The sequence below is a fragment of the Neodiprion fabricii genome, chromosome 2 (genome assembly GCF_021155785.1).
Source record: "Neodiprion fabricii isolate iyNeoFabr1 chromosome 2, iyNeoFabr1.1, whole genome shotgun sequence".
In the NCBI taxonomy this organism is placed as follows: domain Eukaryota; kingdom Metazoa; phylum Arthropoda; class Insecta; order Hymenoptera; family Diprionidae; genus Neodiprion; species Neodiprion fabricii.
The window spans coordinates 1,789,124-1,806,563 of NC_060240.1; the positions used below are offsets into that span (position 1 = coordinate 1,789,124).

The window sequence follows — 17,440 nt, forward strand, 5'->3', positions numbered from 1 at the left end:
TTTGAAGTCGGAAGTTGATAGTTTATAAACAGAAGATGGCGGATCCAATATGGCGGACGTCAAATCGAAAAGACTATCAAAATTCGATGATTCTAACCGAAACTTGTTACTCGAGGGTTATTCGGGTTATGTACGAAGTTACAACGATTATTTCAAGTTGTAAGTAAACTGTGATAAGACTGGGATTCTGAGCATCACACTGTAACTAAAAGGGTTAACAGGCCCATTCCACACACAATTTCTGAACAAAGACAATCCAACGGATTTTCACTTCACGCAGAAATAAAGGAATTGCACGGATTCTACTAAACTGCAATAATAAATTCGTTGAATTCGTGCCATTTCTTTTTTTTCTGCGTGAAGTGAAAATGTGTTTGAGTGTTTTTGTTGATAATTGCGTATAAAATGGGGCTTTTGAACTCATTTTCGTGTTTCAGATACGTGGACTTCTATACTTGGAGATACGTACGTCAACGTCAAAATCGACCCTTCGAGTACACACTGAGTCTGTCGGATCTTATCCTCAAGTCTCGATTCTACCACTATTAACCTCGAATTTTTAAATTTTTACCCAAAGTATGAAAAATTTTAGAAAGTGACAATATTTTCAGGAAATTTCTTTTTTCCGTTTTGCTTTTGATTAATCTCTGGGTGTCGCATGCCACAAAAGGCTTCTAAATATCGGTATCGAATGGTCTGAAGTGAGCAAAATTTTCCACCTACAAATCGGAGGGCCGAAAGAAATCGGTATAAAGGATGGGGTTCTGCCTTTGGGGAGGAGAAATTTTGGCAGGGTCTTAACTTACGCGAAAATATTACGGAAACTAAGAAACATGGCAAGGCCAAGAGAAGTGAGTTGTAAAAGAACGTTTCTCGGTTTCCGCTCGACTGCACGTATAATTTGATCTGGAAATTACGTGTACTCGAGGTGGTTAAACATTCTTGACTTTTCGGGGCGTCCGAAAGTCGCGCCCTTGGACGACTCTTCCCTGTTTTAAGGTTGTAGGTACAACGAGGTGACTACGGATCTCAGGAAGATCAGAGAGAGGTAAAAGCTTCTCGATACCGAGGTCTGGAGGAGAACTGACGGAGAAGACGGTCGTGTCTACGTCTAATACGCAAAACATACGCGGTAGCCCACCCAGGGTGCCGTCGGCGGCCATCACACGTGCCGACGCGATGCTGTTTACACGATACCGTAATTTTATACTCCTGTTGCGAGCGGCGAACCCGCGCGCCTACACCTCCTACAAGACATATTCTATAAAAGTGTATACGGGCACGAGGGAATATCGGCGACTGGTTATGTAGAAAAATATATTTATACAACGCGAGCGAGTGTCGTTTACGCGTTTTTCAATGCGCAGTGCGTTTTCCGCACAAAAATTACCCGTTTCTACGACGGTAGATTCGGTCTGCGATTGCGCGTGCGCGGAGTAATGAAAATACCACCCTTAAGTCATGGGAGTGTCGAAAGTGGTATTTTCTGCACTCCGCGCATGCGCTGTTGCAGACAAATCTGACGTTGCGCGATTCTAACCTCAATTTCGTGCTTCGCGAAAAAACGCGTGATATATTCTCGTTGGATAAAGAATCGTGCGCAACAACGTCATTTCGCCTCGCGTATTTTCAATTTTCTACTTCGTCTCACCTACGACTCTATGTTGCAAACTTAAGCTCGACCCGGAAAGACCGAGTTTTTCTCCTTGTTGCGCAATATACTATTTCGAAAATTACGTTCCGTCTCGCCTGCGGAGAATCAAACCAGGCTTTTGAAATATCGTCGATTCAATTCGATGCAAACTTGTAAGTAGGGAGGAGGCGGACAAAATGGACCCCCTGTACAATCGAATGAGATTTAAAAAATGTCGATAACACTTGAAGTATATTTTCAGACCAAAGACAAACAGATTGCGTTGTTAAAATTATTTTAATGTTATTCCTACCTTAAGGGGTCCATTTCCATCTTCTCTCCCCTAATTTGTACCAATTAATTTCGCTGCAACATCAGAAACAGTGGAATAAAATTAACGAGTCAGATTTTTCACACATAGAAAAAACTGTCGTATAAGTACCCGGATCGTTCATCACGTTTTGAGAAATTGTAAACGAAGCCGGTTACAAATCAAAGATGCTGTACTAAAACCGGTCACTTTCCACGAAGATACCTTTTAGACACCTATAAAAAGACGAGTGCAGAAAACTTCGATTCTACAGAGTTTTGTCTGTTCTGTTCTTTTTCTTTTCCTTTCATTCCTTTTTTCTTTTTATTTTTCCGGGGAAGGGGGGAGTGGTTTCTTTTTTTTTAAATTCTCGCATCAGGAATGGAAGCTGCTACTAGGAGTGTGTAACATGTGCCAGGAAGCGATTGTCTTGAGCGAGGGTTTATCGGCGGTCTTTCGGTTTCTGCTGTTATACAGCTTCAGGAGTGGCGACGGGTCCGAAATGCCGCAAATAGGCCGTTAGTTTACAGCTTAAACGCCTTGAACCTACTGCTCGACCGAGGCATGGAAACAGGGTAGAATACGATCCTTGGCTTAGGTTCATTCGCAAATATGTTTCGTAAGATGTCACGAGGCTGAAGTTAGTAATCCGTTAACGTAGCGGAAGAAATCGGTGAGAAGAAATCATATTTGTGCGGAATTTTCGAACGACGTTCCAGGAGTTGGATTTTCAACATATGAGCATTTCTTTGCTTTTTACAAACATATGGCTGAATATATATCAAAGAATAAGATTCTAAAGATGCGAGGTAACGATTCTTTCGAAACTTGCATTCCTAGTAACGTTACCAACTTCGACACTATCAGATCTCAGATGTTGTATCAGTTTTAGCTTCATTCTCAAACTCGAATAAAAGGTATGATAAATATTTACTCTAAAAAAATCCTTGCGCCGGATCAAATTACACAGTTTATCGTTATAATTCAGGTACGAATGAAGGCTTCATGGAGTTGGCGCTGTTTCATGCTCCCTGAACCTGTTATTCCTGTTTCCAGCTGTTCTGGGATTGGTCGAATGTCCCTCTTAAACGGGGCCTATCATCGCCTCGTGATAAAAATGGCGGATGAATGTCTCTCGAAGAGAAATGATGAAAAAAAAACTAATAACAATAATAATATAAGTATGTGCGCTAAAGGCAGACGAAATAATATCTGGACAGTGTTTCTTCGGCAATCTCGATATTTTGCGCAAGCTGATTTATATGTTCGAAGGTCTTCTCGAAATAACGTTATTTTCATTTCTCTCTTCGTTCCATTTCTTCACCCCTGCAATTACTTATACGTATCAATCGATGCTGCCGGAATGCGAATGATCGATTTGAAATTTGTTTTTTTTTTTTTTTTTTTTTTTCTCACATCTATTCCTGGCATTTGCCCGGTGGATAGTAATTCGCATAAATATCACCTATACGTGAAGTACCGAAATACCGCTGAATTGAAAAATATGTTTTCGCGCGTGCGGTGATTCAGAATGTGTTACGTATACACGTACGTATTATTATAAACTTGGCAGAAAATTTACCTACCTGTCGCTGAGTGTAGTCCGAATTATTGATACTTAACGGTAAACAAAATTGACCTGAAACGTTTACGGGAAGATGAATGAAGAGAAAAATTACAAGATCGAAGAGAAGGTCTGGGAAAGAGAAAGGAAAAAGGAAAAATTAAAAAAAAAAAAAAAAAAGAAAAAACACCCTTCAGACGAGTGTATTAAGCTGCATGTTTCCAAGGAACGTAGGACTGGAAGACGATCAAGTATAAGTGTATCCATGGTTTAACGCCGTGGGGACGGCGAAATAATTTACTCGAGGGGGACCGCAATGTTTAAGCAATCCGGTCTCGCGCTCATCTCACTTTCTTTCGGTTCTAGTATTTACCTCACCTCAGTTTCGTTTAGTTTCGTTTAGTTTAGTTTAGACTTTAGTTACGTTCCCCGCATACGTGGTTCGGTAAATTTTGTATATACCTACACGCGTTTCACGGTACGATTTCAATCCTGTATATTGTATATGTACGTATAGTACGTACGTAAGTGTATTATCCACACAGTTTCGAAAAGTTCTAACCGTTTCCAACACGCTGAATCAAACTGACGCATACACTCGTCTGTCTAGATTTTTATACACTCCCTGTGGTTTCGGCAATGCTCACACGCAGTCGTAAAAATTCAAAGTCGCTAGAATTGTATGTATATTGCACATATATATACACATATGTCCGTTCGATGTAGCGCGAGTGCAACCCTTCGACACATCGTCAATTGATAGCCTGACGATTTTACGTCGCTACCGTCAAATTGTCCGGTGTAATAATGCGCTGCGTTACAGACTTACGCATAAATATTGTCAACCATTTTTTTTTTTTTTTTTTTTTTTTTTTTGTATACAACGAAAATCTGTAATGGATTATAATCGGTAAATATAAAGAAACGCGAATTTCTTTTTTTTTTTCACCGATTCTCAGAGCTATGACTAATTACAATTTCTACTATCCTTCTTCTTATAAGCTTCGGTGAAAACAATTGTCAAAATAAATTTTTCATCTCTTTATTCGCACGCGTATAAGTATGGTATGATACGATTTTCGTAGAAAACTCACTTTTTACCACCGGAAGTTGTACGTACAGAAGAAAAATAAACGTATCTTTCTTTCTTTCTTTCTAATATTCAATCTTGCGTTTTTTTTTTTTTTTTTTCTCCAATTCGCGAGAAACAATCGTATTCTTTTTCTTCTTTCCATCCTCTGCTTGGAAAGTCGATTCTGTCTCTTTGAAGAAAGATATATCAGTAATTAATCAAACGTCAAGGTATTCTTTTTTTTTTCTATATATTTCTTACTTGTCGGGTAAAATCGTATTTTGCGAAATTCGCAAAGAAATCGATTTTAAAAGTGATACAAGAACAAGAGAAAAATGCAATTAAATATCCTTTGTACAAGGTACGTGCGTGTGTGTGTGCGTTTGATACGAGTTAAATGAAATCAGGTTAACCGGCATTTTGTTATGCACTTTGTCTGAAACGCAATGCTGCTGCATGTGCGGTATAAAATCCTGAGGCGTGCATCTCGGACCCGTAGAATCGTCTGGCCCAGATGCGACCAGCTGCGGCCATCTTGCCAGATCACGGACTTAACTGCGTCGTTAACAGTTAACGACCGTTTGTTAAAAGCCACCGGAATAGAACATTGCCGCAAGGTGCGCGACCCACGACTGTAATATAATTTACCTACCTATATAACAAAAATCTCACACGAATCATCCCCCATATTGTAGTTGTGCAGGATGACGATGAAGAAGAACCGATATGCCCGTTGCTTGACTGTAGAAGAGAAATTATTGCCTCGTAACCGTCTTCGTGACACAGGTTTGCAAAAAAAAAAAAAATTATTAAAATTAATATTTTTGTTTTGTAAGAAACGGTGTAAAAAAAAACCTGTCCAGGTTTTTTTTTTTTTTTTGTTTGCAGACCTGTGCAATTTTCACGTCAATGCATCTTGGAGTAAAATATCTATTCCGGCTCTGATCAAAAACGGAAAATGATGTTATTACGTATCCTCTGATTAAAAAATTTCTTCAATCGGTTTATTACAACTCGAACATAACGAGTCAATGAAAATCTGGAGAAGTCGTAAAGAGGGTTGATCGTGTATAATTGAGGCGAGGTTCCCCTCGGAAACCGAGGGGATGAAAGGGAGAGACTCGATATCGCGAGGAGTAGCCTCTTCCAGGAAGCTGCTGCTGCAGCTAACCGGAAGTTATAAATCTCAACTCTTTTCTCTCTCTCTCTCTCTCTGTCTCTCTCGCTTTTGCTCTCGCTCTCTTTTTCTATCTACGGGATTCTATTGGCCAACAGTTTCCGCCCTGTGATCGTTCCTTCTCAAGACGTAAAATGGACAGAACATATACCGTCGTGCATTGTTTATAAGACGAAGTATTGTTACGAGATGGCAGACAAGAACCATCTGTCGAGGCTGCCGGCACTGAGAAAACGTTGCGATCCAACGCGTGTGGAAGCGCTCCTTTACGTCTTATAAAATTTTACGCTCGGCGATGACGAACCAAGTGTGCAGTAATTGCATTCAGGCTATTAAACGTGCAGTTAAAATACCGTCAGCGCGAGTTTGCGAGGATTTTCCGCCAGCAGAGAATAACGCTTGAATCCCTTGTTTGCGCAAATTTTTTTTATTTTTTTTTTTTCATTTTTCATTAATCTCCGGTATTATTTTTATATACGTAAGATAGTTTTCGAAAAATACATTTATTGGATAAAAAATGATTCTAAAAAATTATCTTCTTCTTTTCTCTTTTGCAGCTGCAACAACAATTTTTCTCTGCCAGCTTACGCATCGCTACCGATAATTCAGACTCCGCAAATTACGGTAGCTACCTTATCCTCACCGTAGAACATGAAGATCGCTGCTCTGACGACAGCAACTCTCACTTACGGACGGGGTAAGTTTTCGTTGTGTGATAAGTTACCGAGGATCGGTAAAAACGACCCCTCGGCCGGTAATACACCGACTTACCGAGCACGGGATTGGTTTTTTGTATCCACCTTGGGTACAGCTATCCACGTACCTCGAAACGTGACTTTCGCTTAGTAATGGTTTCTATCGGTCGCTGTTGTGGAGCAGCTTTTGCTCAACTCGAAACGTTTGGAGAAGGCTCGAAATTCAGGCTATTTGAACTGGTTCATCAATCGATGGTCAGTAGAATATATTTAAATTATTATTTCAAAATGAAGAAATCAGCAATTGCGATTTAAAAAAAAAGACCAAAAATCTGTTAAATTTTCAATTCCTAAAAATTGAGGAGCATGTAAATTAAAATTATGCGTGGCAGGTGTAGTGATTTTGTAAGAAAAAATATCGATTCTTTTGGACTTTTTTTTATATGAAACAGTTATCAAATACTTATCACGATTAAACAGAAACAATTTATTGGGAATTGAAGATCCGGTGAAGACCCATTTAAACCGTAGAACGATTAACTAGCATCGTGTTTCATATTTTTGTTTATTTTATTATTCTGTTGTTTTATCATACGCGACTGGATCTCTTGAAGGGGAAAAAAATGTCTTTAAAAAACACTTGTCTTTTGTACTTTGATGAGAAGTAACCTAACCCCGCTGCCATATACAGCTGTGGACATACTTTGCGTTAAATATTTTTTCATTGTTATAAAAAGATTGCTTATCATACGTTTCGATGTGCGCTATTCATTTGCCAGGTCTGCATTAGTCGATCTCTTGGAAACTTTTATCCGCAATCCATCCCCCAATGTTGTAGTATTGTTTTTTTTTTTTTTTTTTTTTTTTTTCGTGCCAAAAAATGCTTACGTTTCGCTTTGGTTTCTTTCTTTCTTTTCAACGTTCACTACACATCGACGGTGCTTCAAGTTCCTCAGACGCTGATCTCAATGACCATTTTTTGAAGAGGTTTCACGTTGTTAACTCCGAACTTTCTTATTTATAGAAGAGCAATAGGCCTCAATTATCAGGCTCGATCCTACGTTCGTATTACACGCATGCCTGTCCATGAGGTGATTTCAAATAGTCGCACTTCATTATCGCACGTCATTTAAGAACGGAGCTGTCCACGTACACAAGGAAACTGTGAATAATGAAAATACCACAATTACAAACAGGTCACAAACAACTCAGTCGCATCGCAATAATGTCAGAATTACGTTCGCACTTAACGCTCGTCTCGTCGCAACACGCAACGTCTTTGAGGCCTTTGTCGGTGTGCTGCGTGTAAAATCTATACACAGCTACACTCCGTAATACGAAAAGTATGTGGATGATCGTCCCACACGAGTTGCTTGGGCCCTACGGTCCCTAAATACTTGATAGAAAGATTTCGAGTGGTCCACTTGGGAGTTCAAATATTTCGAGTATTATATGTATAGTAGATGGAGCTCTGTGGATACAGGATTAGAAAGAGAGGATATGCGGTCTCTGAAGAAATGGCTTAATATTCAAGGACATGATTATTGATATGTGACGTCCAAATTCGAAGACTTCAAATTACGGGGAGGTACAGCTTGGACGGTCTAAATCGTACCTATTTTTAGGAGTTTCCTTTTTTCTTAGATCAAGAAAGACACGTAGCGTAATTTCAGCTTGAAGGCACTGTTATTTATAGCTTCCGGAACATTTTGAACTTTTTTCATTTAAATTAATAACAATGGCGACGTGGCGCACACAAACGGTGAACGACCACGTTTTCAATCCGGTGGCGCAGATTCCTCGGTCAATTTTTATCCGATCGACTTGAAATTTTGACAAAATTTTTAAAACTTGTTCATCGATTCGAGCTGGTGGCTAGACTTTTGAATTTCCGTATCAACATTTTTCAACAATTTTCTGGTAGAAAAATCGAAATTTTTTGTACGTAATCTCATATATTTTGGATGATTTTTTTTTTTTACGTTCAAAAGTTGAACGCTCATGTCTGGAAATGCGCCATACCACCATTTCGTTAATAATTTCAATGAAAAAATTCTGAAATGTTCCTGAAACTATAAATAATAAAGCTCTCAAACTCAAACAATTCTAAGTGTTTTAATTTTCTTAAAAAAAAAACGCAAGGTCCTTCTTATATATCATTACGATCATATGATCAGAATCAATTAGTTGAATTCATTTTTCTCCGTCTTGCGACTTGACGATAAAAGATATCCACATTTCTATGTATAACAAATTCTTTGAATATTTATTTTTTTTTCACAAACTTCCGATCTTATCACGCGTTCCAACTTAGAAATACGAACAGTCTTCGCTGCACCGTCATTCACTTCATACCTTATCGTTGTCCTACACGTGACATTTCTCGGATCGTACGGATCCAGAAAATTTTCCGTCAATTCCTCGTCAGATTTGACCGAGCTACAGGAGAACGGAAGAGATACGACATTTGTTTTGGCTTAGGAAGATCTTTCGGTTACCTACCTGCTGAGCCGGAGACGGTCTTTCTTCAAATACAGCCATCCTTGTGTTGGCAAGGACCTTCGAGGAGCACGCGCATCTGGAACGACTTACCACCGTTGAGGCTCCAGCAATATCCTTGCATTCTCTGCCCGAGCAAATCCTCGTGTCTTTTATCGCGCCCGCCCTGTAAGCGTTTAGGTAGATCCATTTTCGCGCGAAAATATGAAGTTTTTCCAAACACGTGTCCATTCGTTTTTACTGTTTCTTTATCTTCTTTTCTAGAAGCAAACCGCGAAATCGACGTTTTACCCGACAAAGCAACAGTTGTGTCGTGTCAATTTACCTGTAAAGAAATCGCGTCCCCGATGTTACAACAGCTTTAAATGTACAAAAATTTACGTACCTGTTCTGTATATTCGAAATTCTTATGTTTGTTCGAGTGAATAATTTCTCCGGCTTCCTACGCGACGAATAGAAGAACCCCGGCTCTAGATTAGCCCGAGATTAAAGTGCTACGGTGAGATTAAATAACGCCACCTGCTAATCTAGTGAGATAAAGATTGTCAGAGACTACAAGGCGCTCGGTTTTTCCTCAAAGGATTAACTTCTTCCGGTTTCGGATGCCTAAGTAGGTACGTACCTACCCAATACTTTCGCTACGGTCAAGTCAATTTTCAAACCTCGTCTACGAAATGAGCTCAAGATTTTCATACAACTTACAACTTTGAAGGGTACGTTCTTCCTTGCGGTAAAATTCGTTGAAACTGGGTATAATAGGATCTGATCTGAGAAATTTAACAAAATTCACAATGGCGGGTCTAATTTGAGCGAACAGGATCAATTTTTATAGTTTCAGTCCACCATATTGGATCCTTCGTCTTGAATTTTGAAATTCTGACGTCGGATTCGTTTTTAGCGACCCTGAAAACCCCCGGGTAACAAATTTCAAGCGAATCGGATCAATTTTTATAGTTTCAGTCAGTCATATTGGATCCGATGTTTGAAATTTCGAAATTTTGACATCGTACTCGTTTTTAGACCCGAGACTACCGAATTCCTCTTTTCTAGTCCCCACAACCTTCCATTGACATCTTAGAAGTCCAATTCGACAAAAAAAAATGCCATCGATATTTCAAAAATTGAAAATGAATCTCGAATAACCGATTCAAAAAAGGTGTCTCATACATGTCTGACTCGTAACGCCTTTCCGAAATCGACTGCACGAGGTGTTGACTTTGACATACTTTCATTGCGTGATAAAAATCTGAAACTTTCAATTCAAAATCGACAATATTTTTCTTTCCCGTGCATGTGATATGTGCAAAAGTGTGAGGCGAAGAAAAAAAGAAAACGGGAACGTTTGTATCAGTGCGTCGGTATTCTAAAATTGGCCGTAAAAGTTTTAGAAGTGCAGGAAACCGGTTTGGTACCGCCGATTGTGACATCAAAGGCGACGCGACAACAGATATACGTAAACCGTTGCCGAACGTCAAATGGCAAACGTTGCGGATCCGACAGTGCCGTGCGATGGATGATGATGATCGTCAAAAGCGTGAAGACGGACGTGCGTAAGCAGCCATTTAGCGGGAAATCCTTGCTAATTTTAATCGACCCCTAGTTATAGAGTTGCAGCCTCATATTACGCGGAATTTAACGCTCGCTGTTAAAAATTTCTGCATGCATGGAACTTGCTACACTTTATTGAATGTTATATTCGGATACGGGACGTTTAATATTCCGTTTTATCGTTTATTCAATTTAAAAATATAATAAATTTGCTACGTAATTTAGTAAATTCGAATCACTTTTTTTTGGGGGGGGGGGGGGGGGTTTCATATAAATTTTAGTAAAATCAAACATTTTTATCGTAAATTTAAGGAAAATACATACTAATTTACGTCGATACAACGAATTATCAAATTTACTACCTGATTTTGTAATTCGACAACTATTTCATACAGTAAATTTGTTTGTAAATTCACAATCATTGTCAACAGTGCTGGGCATCGTGTACCCCCTCATTTTATCATTACACATTATGATCATTGCATCATTATATTTGTGTCAATAATGCATGAGCTGTAAGGATGTAAAAAAAAAAAAAGTTGAAAAAAAGATAATAATTTACGGTAGTTTTCGATGTTTCAAACTAACCTGAATTGAAATTGGGTCAATGGTTCTGTCAAGCATCGAGTAACAAGAAGTCAGTACTGATAGTTACTCTTTCGAACAATTATATAACCTGTATAGAGAGGCGGCATTTTTCCCTTGAAATTCAATATTTTTTATAGTTACAATTTGTTTCATACAAATAGTCAATACTTCCGATTTAGTTTCCGAGTTACCTGCTAACGCCAAAACAAGTCAGCCGTTTCTCAAAAGTTTAAAACCGTAATGGAACAGTATGAAATGTCTACCGGTATAACAGATAGAACCAATGTATAATAGGTCTGTATATTTCGTCGTCGTTTCGTTATACATACATCCATAGCATTAAATCGTCGGTGAATATGTAGTTAGGTATGTATATATCTATGTATATGTATAACGTAGACGCTATCTATCTATCCTGTATAAAATTTGGTTTGGTTTGATGCCATGGTCCGTCGCCCCGCGGGTGTTTTGACAAAAAACAAAGAAACCCGGTACTTCTTTCCCAGCAGCCAGCGACTCTTTTATCAATACTCCGTCCTCTCTCTCTCTCTCCCTCCCTCTCTTTCTCTTTCTCGCTTTTACTCTCCTTCTCTGTCTCATTCTTCTCGTTGTGGTGCCGCAGCGTCGTCACCTTCTTTCGTTTCCCGTCCCTCCTCCACCTCCTCCCCCCCCCCACACACCTTTCTTCCCGCCCTTCTTCGTATCTATCTACCAACTTCGTGCACAACTATAATGTGCGAGATGCATCCCTTTCGGTTAGTTTCCGCCTCCTCGTCGCTGACAGCGACCCAGTAATTAAGAGGGTTCCTTCAACCTTCTCCTTCTATCATCTTCTTCTATCCTTCTCTCCTTTGTATGTATGTACATATAGGTTATGTATCCCGTATCTTGTACATTCCTCGGCAGCCACCGGCGCTGTAGGGAATTGGAAAAGGCGAGCTGGCGACGACGAGTTGGCACGGTAACCATGGAGACGGTCGCCAAGTAGAATGGCCGAATACAGAAACGCCGAAGCTCTGCAGGCGCGATAGGGTGAAAACTCTCAGCGTGTCCACGATTTGGGCTTTCCCAAATTGAGAAAATCGGAGGAGATTCGACGAGCGATTCTCCTGGCGAACCCTTCTCCCGTATAATCATGTGTATATATGTATGACGTATGTGTATGAAATGGATATGCAAAGTCGATTCTCTCAGTAGCGACCGTCGTCGGGGTGTAGGGGAGGATACTTCTAAGAATTAGCATATCCCCAACAACGAGCAAAACGGGCATTTATGGCTCTTTGAACCGAGACTCTCGTTATAGTACCGCCAAAAGTCCATACTGCTATGACGCTATCTTCTTCCAACATTATTACTCTTGTCACTGGCCTTATTGCGCGAGTATTTGGAAAGATTGAAGCTACGCTTTGTTGAACTAAAGTAGTGGGAGATGCTGCTGAGGTCTCTTGAGGGGAAGCGGCCCTATTGAGAGATTCGAGTGTGTAGATGGATAACGTTCCTGTACGAGTCAACATGATGCGGCAGCTCAACACCGAGCTCTGGCAATAAGGAAGTGGCCCGCTGGTTGGAAAAACACAAGGTACGTCGCTAATATAGGAGGCTGTGAAAACAGGAGTCGTTCCTCTCTTTCTTACACCGCAGCCCAGCCCCCTCCTCTTCGTCACCCTCTCTCTCTTTCTCTCTCTTTCTCGTTTTCGTCTTCCCGTTTCAGGGGAATTTTCAAAAGTTCGAGGTGCCAGTCGAGTCGACGAGCCATGACGTTCGACCAGACAGCGTGGCACCAACCCCGACTTGGGACCCCCGCGGGGGCCCCTAATTAACGGACCGACGAAAGCCCGATACTAATAGTAATACCACTACCGCTCTACTCCACGTCCAAGTGGTGTGATGGCACGCATAGTCCGCATCCAGGGTTGAATACTATGGGCATTAACGGTACCTACCTCATTATACGAGTTCATAGAGCAGGTATTGAAAGCAATAGATCAGTACGTAGCTTGAAGGGAAGGTGCAGAGGCGATGGGATCAGTGCTCGATCCAAGGCCAACTTTACCATCGTACCTACACGATATTGCGTTCACTTGGAGGTGGAAGATGGTAGCCCTGCTGCTGTCAGATTTTGATGCCCAGTATACGTATACGTGTAATGAGTGAGTGGATCAAGGAGCGAAGGTACAGGGACCCGAACCTCGTCATATGGTTGAGTGTGTCGAAGCAGACTATACGCTGTGCGCGTAGTTTGGCGAGCGAGTTGATGTTGGGTGCCTGTTGGGAGAGGCAGGCAGATTGATGTATAATGAATGTAAGGAGGACCAGGCGGGATGTAGAAAAAATATATCCTTCAAGAAGTCTTTTTGTGTGTAACGAGAGTGCCCAGTCACGGCCGTCCGTCACACGCGGACCGCCATCTTGAATTCGACTCCGTCGATTCTCTGCTTCGAAGGAGAAATACACAAGCCTGCAGGAACAGTTATAGCTGGTACCGTCCAGTCGGAGTCTAATCGTAATCTATCCACTATCGAAAGAACTCCTGCCTGGCAACGTGTCACTTTTCATTTAGTCTCGATTGAAAAATCTAGCCACGAGTTCGAATCGACATACCAGTTTTACAGATTGTGTCAAAATTTCAAGTCGATCGGATAAAAATTTACCGAGGAATCTGTGCCACCGGATTGAAAACCTGGTCGTTCGCCACTTATGTGCGCCATGCCGCCATTTCACTTATGATTTAAATGAAAAAATTCTAAGACGTTCTTGAAACTATAAGTAATCCCTTAAAGCCCTGGAGCTCAAATTTTTCCAAGTATTTTCATTTTTGAAACTAGGTGTGATCTTAGACCACCCAAGTTGTACCCCCCAAATGGTTGTATTGTGGCGACGAAATAATGTTTGGGAAGAACCTTGGGTGTTAAGCCAAGGAGTTGATCGGTCGGAAGTTGCCGGAATCTGAATTTGGAATTACTACAATCGGTGCGGGATATTCAATGACGGGTGTAAGCCGAAAGGGCTCGAGGATTTTAGGTTTTGAGTTTTGACACGAGGTGATCGTAAGCTGGTGGATAAGCCCTTAAACGGCTCCACGACTTCGGACACGGGTTTTCCAGAAGCTGCAGACGGTTGCAGAAACGTTGAGTTCGCAATTCGCGCACCTTACGGTCAACCTGGACTTCTTCCTGCTTATTCTAACGCTAATGCTAATCCGAATGGATAATCTCACTACCAGTAATTCCTATGTACACAGAACTTTCTCACTATTATACGCTTGCGCATAACGACGTTAATTCCGTTCTTCTGCAGCATTGGTTTCTTATCGTAATCCGTACTAATTATACTGCCTGTAACGAAAAACAGACCTCGCAATATACCTATATGTTTTTCTAATTTTTCCGTAAAATTATATTCGTGCGTCAGACCAATGTCTAGTGCAAAAAACATGTAAAATATATAAAAACAACTGGTTCAATATCGATGGAAATTTTTTCCGTCTATGTTGATCACGCTGACGACGAAGTGACGACGAGGTGCTACTTTTGAGGAATTGGAAAAAAAAAAACATTGTTTTTCTTTACGCGAATGTAAAGAACGTTCCATGATCCGAATCTTCAACTTTGGAGTCAAGATGTTTGTACAAAATAGGTGCGTGAAAATTAAATTGTTACTCTTAACTTGACGTTATAAAATTGGCTATGACTTTCTTCGATTGAATAGCTTGGTTATTATTGCTAATTTATTACCTTCTTTCTAAATTTACTGAGGAACCCTGTGGGTGATTGTAGTAATTATACTAGATATGTAGATACAATATATCTCTACCTGAGTGAGAGAATTTGTACGTGCAGTATAACAGCCGGTGACAAATAACTGTATTTAGTTATTATAGCTGGTGCAAGAATTGAAAACAAGTGGGAGGCTTGTTTACGGAGGCTTGCGTATATTTGGAGAAGGAACTTTCGCATCGCTTAGCCAGGCTGCAGGTATATATAGGTTGTATTATACACCGTATATGTCTTGTTAAAGTTAAAAAGCTTGGTAAACGAAAAAGTTTTTTCCGATGTTGGTGGAATACCTTCAATTGTCGATCGGGTATATCCATAAAATAACAACATGCCGTTGTACGAGTGTTTTAACATAATGAACACAACCTGCTGTTATAAAAGTAGGCAAAACATACCACCAGCACGGTGTACGTACATACCTACATACAATTGTATATACAAGTTTAGCGATCGCGTCTATGATCACTTCAATCACGTTCCGATCGGTGTCTGTATTAATGAACGATGAACTATTTATTTCTCTCTCTCTCTCTCTCTCTCTCTCTCTATCTCTCCCCCTCCATCTTTCTTCATTTCTTTCTTTTTATGCAACAAAAATTCTCACCAACTCGCTTCTAACAACGACTTCTTTATACCCACTATATATAAGGTGGTACGTGTAACTTGATAGAGATCTGTACTACGGCATAACTGTCAGTCAAATCTTCAGCAGGCTAGAGAAGAAAGAAAAGAGAGAAAAAAAAAGAAGAGAGATCGGACCTTTGGACTTCTTTAAAAACTGTAAAACATCCAGCAGTCAGGAACCTGCGTGTTGCTGTCCCATTGAGAATACGATACGATTCTATTTGTTGAAAAAAAAAAAAAAAAAACTAACAACAAAACCTGACGCACCCCACCTTACAGCAAATCGATTGTTTATTTGAAAGAAATATTCCCTGGGGTTGAACTCATCTTCTTAAAAGGTCATGCAGTGAATGTTGTAAGGGATTGCTTTTGAACCACTTCTCCACATGCTGATGTGTTGCGACCGAAACACATATTTTTTTTAATTTTTTTTTTCTCCCTACTTTTCCCGACAGCTCAGTTTTGTGAAAACCTACTCAATTAGTAATGTTTCTTTATATAAATTAGGTTTACAATCACGTCACGTATCTGTATTCTTATGTTTTTTTGAACCTCCATTCAAATTCCTTCGAGAAATATCATTCATGTATTTTATATCTGCAAGAAACGTGATGTCACGTGTGTTCAACCAACCGTCACGGAGGAGACGTACTTCCAGCGCCACAGAAAAAAAAACCAACCGTAGAAGAAACAAAAAGAAAAAAAAAAAACGAACCAAGCAGGTCAAAAAGTCGGTGAGATCTTTTGGCCGAAGAAAAAAATTTTTGCCCTTTGTCTTCAACACCGGGGTGAATACTGGACTCCCCTTATTCTCGGTTGGGGTTCTTTGTTTGAGGATAACTCAGCATCCGCTTCCGGTCCCTTACCTTTCCTACACTACTCTGTGTACTCGTACACAACTGCACCAACGTTCGCACATCCATGCCGCTTGCCTCGGTGTACGTGCAGTGTATAGATTTTTGTGGGAGGCACAGGCCTGTGTTATACGCACACTGGCACCATTGTCGGCCTAGACACGTGTCTCGGCTCAAGTGTTCTTCTATGCCTTGTACGTTAATATAAGATATATGTATATTTATATGTATATGGATGTACGTCTATTCGTATGTTGGTATGCTTGCATTGTTTACTAATTCGCCCGAAAGACCCCGCAGGATCCTTATGGGATTTGGCACCCGGTTCGGATTGACTGGATTTTTAGTATGTAGTATACTACATGTCCTCCAAATTCGCACATTTCTCATGGACACAAGTCCCTGAAACTGAGATACTACTGATTTTTGGGACTTGTCTCCATGAGAACTTTTCCAATCCAGATGATGTGTATTATACCGCATACTGAAAATCCAGCCAATTCGACCGTGACCCAATTTCCATAAGTATTCGGTGGGGTCCTTTCTCATATTTTGTCAACATCTCGGTTAATCAAAGCCTAATCTACTACATCTTGTTTTTCTGGTCTTTGTAGTACCAACACCGTACAAGTGATCGGGTTTTACACAAATCTTGCACATGACCATAAGTTCGTGTGATACGTGAACATACATTATCTAGGTACACTATCTGGAAATGTGCTACAGGATGTACCTGCCTCTTAAATCAAAATCGAGTCATCAAGTTTTGCGTGCAAGATGAAAGTTCTTTGGATCGTGAGACCGTCGCCCAGCCCACGACTAAGTGCGATGAACCTACAGTGTTGTACTTTGACCTGAAACAGGGCTTCCGATTCATAGTATGCAAATCTCCGCTACGTGCCGGAGTTACGTACCGGTGGGTACAGGACTTTGTAGACCACTGCAACCACCAGAATGTAAGTGGTTACAAAATCGTACATGCACAGTTGATCCACCAGCAGTCTGCAGAGCTCTTACCTGAGACTGCAGTGTAAGAAGCCGAGGCGTGGCTAAGATTTTAATAAACGAGTAAATAATTTTGGTCACGTTTCGTGCCGCGC

The 17,440-nt window shown here is 40.5% G+C and overlaps 1 protein-coding gene across 1 annotated transcript in view; it reads left to right on the top strand.

The window, feature by feature from the left end:
* Positions 1–17,440, top strand: part of LOC124176358 — a 149,074-nt gene that overhangs the window by 61,580 nt on the left and 70,054 nt on the right. Inside the window, exon 2 of the transcript XR_006869356.1 lies at positions 6,314–6,453. The gene's annotated coding sequence lies outside the window, so the exon portion shown is untranslated. The remainder of the gene's footprint in view (positions 1–6,313; positions 6,454–17,440) is intronic.